Source organism: Dipodomys spectabilis, unplaced genomic scaffold (assembly GCF_019054845.1).
Source record: "Dipodomys spectabilis isolate Male_0828 unplaced genomic scaffold, ASM1905484v1 ptg000265l, whole genome shotgun sequence".
Lineage (NCBI taxonomy): Eukaryota > Metazoa > Chordata > Mammalia > Rodentia > Heteromyidae > Dipodomys > Dipodomys spectabilis.
In genome coordinates, this window is record NW_024870942.1 from 978468 (window position 1) to 982588 (window position 4121).

The 4121-nt window shown below is 41.3% G+C and overlaps 1 pseudogene; it reads right to left on the minus strand.

Annotated features, from left to right (window-relative positions):
* Window positions 1–940: 940 nt before the first annotated feature.
* On the minus strand, window positions 941–2597 carry LOC122125466 (annotated as a pseudogene).
* Between the last annotated feature and the right edge of the window lie 1524 nt (window positions 2598–4121).

Genomic DNA, 4121 nt, shown 5'->3' on the forward strand with positions numbered 1-4121 from the left:
TATTCAATGCTCATATGTGAAAATGGAACTATGTAACTTGAGGGATGGGTAGAGTTGGAAGAGATGGGCGGCATTATGGAAGGGTGGCATTGATCAAGATGCATTATATCCATAAACTGGCAGGTTGAATTAGTACAACTATTTAAAGATAATGAAAAAAATTCTAAAAAGTAGGATTGGGTGAAAGTCTCAGCCAGCACAGAAAGGTTAGACATGATATACAAGTCGCACACCAGTTATTCTATGTTTCACATTCTCCTGCAGCAGCAACACACAACTCACAAACTCCTTCACCCTGGGAAGGCCCCTCAGAGCTCAGAGCTCAGAAAGTAGAGGTAGCATACATTTCACATCAAAGGAAGAACACACATGCAGGTCTCCAGACGCTCCATGGTTTCAATGTGGCTGGTAGGGGTGGGCCATTGCAAATGCGTATCCTGTGTGACCTGAGCACTCGGAATAGGAATATCTTATGGGGACCTGGGAAAGGGGGCAACAGGAGGTAAAAGTGGGGTTTCTTTGATCTACACCACTCAACACTAAATTTTCTTTTCTCTTTTCTGTTTTCCCTTTCCTTTGCTTTTCTATTCATTGATGAGTATGTGTATGTGTGTGTGTGTGTGTGGTGTGTTTGTGTGTGTGTGTGAGTGTACACGTGCATGCATGGGCTACTGGGCTTTAACTCAGAGCCTTACTCTCTCCCTTGGCTATTTTTCCCAAGGCTGGCACACTATCACTTGAGCCACACCTCTAGTTCTAGCTTATTTAAGTTCTCATGGATTTATCTGCCTGGGCTGGTTTAGAAGCACAATCCTCAGATCTCAGCCTCTTGAGTGACTAGGATTACAGGAGTGAGCTACTGGTGCTGAGCTCCCTTACACTTTCTGATTCTATCTTGTCCATCATGATCCAGTTTATCCAGAAGGTAGCTCAGATGCAACTAGCAGTGTGGGTTCAGGGGAAAGAGGATGTACTCCTGCACTGCACCTATGACACCAGTGTTAGAGACATGGTCTCTTCTGGTACAAGGAGCCCAGCAGTGGGGATATGGCATTCCTTGTTCTCCAGAACTCTCAGAACCAGAAAAATGAAAGGGCAAGTTACTGCTTACTAGAATTATAGAAGACAAAGAAGTCTTTCATTCTTCTTATCTCAGCTTCACAGATGAGGGGCTAGCGTGTTAGCAAAACACAAGAGTTCTGGAGAGAGGCACACTACAGAACTCGGGGATTGCCTGACATCCACCTGCTATAGGGACCAAAGCAAAGAATCACTTTTTCAGGTAGAAAGTGGCCAGGTCTGTGGCACAAATATTGTATTTGAGGGAAAATGTTTCCTCTGAGAAAATACATCTCTAGGTTCATAGGTCACATCTAGAATTATGACTAATTTTTTTTAAATCCATGAATCTTCGAAGCTAAACACAGACTTTTCAACAGAGGATTGAAAGGGAAGAATACCCATAATAAACAATGTGCTACTTGGCCTTCAGATTAATCGTGAAAGAAATTCAGAACTGTGACCAAAAAGTGAGCAAAACTTTGCAAGAAGTCTTGAATTTTCAATTGATCCACTGCTAATACTGAATAAATGGTATATTAAATCTAGTGTTTTAAATAAGAATGGGTTTTCAATATGTCATTGTATTTTCTATTTTAACAGAATTATGTAAATCTCAGGTGCTCAGGAAATAAAGCCAGACTGATCATCAGTTCAAAAAAAAATTAGTGAGAGTCTGTCTCAGAAACATACCAAAGCAAAAGGGCTGGGCACCTAGATTGAGACATAAATGTTTTGCCCAGCATGAACAACAAACAAAGACACAAACAGGTATACTATATGACCTGCCTCATGCTTGAGTACAAATTCAGACTCCTTACTACCTCTAGCGCCAAAGAGCTCAGTTCCCCTGTGGATTTCTCCAGATGGAAACCGACTCCTTATTTATGTGTAAGTAAAGTATCCCTCACAGAGGAAGCCATTGACTAAATGAGCACTGTGAGTTGTTGCAGTAGGGAGATGATCCTTAATGGGACCCCAAAGGCCAAAAAAGGACATTGCTGCAACAGTTACGGAGCAGAATAGGTGCCAAACCTTGATAATACTCTCCAATCCCACGGCATTTCAGTGCCCAGAAAGCCTAATATGTGTTTGTGAATTTGTCATGATGTTTGTGGTCTTAAAGTAATGTCTGAACTCTTTCCAATGGAGTGAAAATGGCTTCTGTGGTCCCTGCAAGCACTTGCAGCCACACTACGAGTTGCAAACTCGGGAGCACTAGAATGCAAGATAAATCCTCATACAGACCAAACATAAGGGCCAGTGTCGTTGTTTTCTGCATTAATGGGGGAAGGATTCCACGATACAAGTTTCGAAATCCATCCTTTCTCAACAGAAGTACCGCATCCAGGGTTTTGAGTCCATACAGCTGCTGCCTGAACAGGAGCTTCTGAATGGGAAATGTGACCGTTGTTGAAAGCTGCACAACAACTACAGAAGTAATGCTTCTTTTCACCAACATTTGTAATGTGAGGTGATAGTTCTTGTTTTGAAGATGTTAAAATTGCTGACCTCTTTTCATGAGCTTCTGAATCCATGATGTTGCTTAAGGTTGTTCTTCTTCATGAAGGAGTTTTATTTTTTTTTTTTTTAACCTGAGATGCCAGCTGAGCCTGGTGTTATGGAGGATGACCGCTTTTTGGAGACTTTCCCAATTTCTTCCATTGTTACTGGTCGGCCAGGTTTTCTCTTCTGGAGTCAGTTCTGATAACTTGATTTCCCATGGCCGCAGGCACCGGCCCTACGCTCTGAGCCGCCAGCCTGACCTCAGGACGTTAGGCAAGTGAGCCCCTGAAGCCTGATTTTTTATTTTTTTATTATTTTTTATTGTGAAAATACCGCCCAAATGGGTTACAATTACATGGGCAAAATAACAAGTACATTTCTTATCAAGCATTGTTGCCTTCTCCTTTGGTTCCCCTTCCCATCCTTTCCCATTTCCCCTGCTCCCACCCCCCACCCCCAACCATCCCAGCCAAAGTTGTAAAGTTTGTTTTTGGACATAATGACTTGTACATCTCATTGTCGCAATGGGTCCACCTGTACCCCTAGTTAAACAATTTTTTCCCTTCCCCTCCACAAATTATTCCAACATCAAATACAGTAAAAACAGGGGTTATTCGGTGGGGGAGGGATATACAAAGCAAAAAAGAAATAATCTTATAAATATGTTAGAAAAATCACATGAAAGAAAAAACATTTGAATATTTATCTTGGGTTCATTTCACCTACTATCAACTTATCTGACCTTTTCTGCTTGTCTCAGACATACACTAGTTATGTTTCTTTGGGCCTGGCTTACTTCACTTAATATAATTTTTTCAAAGTCTTTCCATTTCCTAACAAATGGGCAATGTCATTCTGATGGAGGCACAGAATTCCATCGTGTATATATACCACATTTTCTTAATCATTCATCTACTGAGGGGCATCTGGGTTGGTTCCATATCTTAGCTATGGTAAATAATACTGCAATAAACATAGATGTGCTGGTATCTTTAGTATGCTCCTGTTTGTGATCATTCACATAAATGCTCAAAGGTGGAATTGCTGGGTCATAGGGGAGCTCTATGTGGAGTCTTTTGAGGAACCTCCATACTACTTTTCAAAGTGGTTGCACAAGTTTACATTCCCACCAACAATGCAGCAGTGTTCCCTTCTGTCCACATCCCCTCCAGCATCTGTTGTTATTAGAGTTCTTGGTTATAGCCATTCTAACTGGGGTGAGGTGGTATCTCAATGTTGTTTTGATTGGCATGTTTTTTATGGCTAGGGAGAGTGAGCATTTCTGCATGTGTCTATTGGCCATCTCTTTCCTCTTCAGAGAAGTTTCTCTTTAAGTCTTTATCCCACTTATTTATTGGGCAGTTGTTTTTTCGAGGATTTGTTTTTGGGGATTTAATTTTTTGAGTTCCAGGTATATTTTAGATATAAGACCCTTGTCCGTTGTATGGCTAGTGAAGACCTTCTCTCAATCTGTGGGATTTCTATTGATCTTGCTAACTATATCCTTTGCCATGCAGAAGCTCTGCAGCTTCATGAAATCCTATTTCTCCAACCTT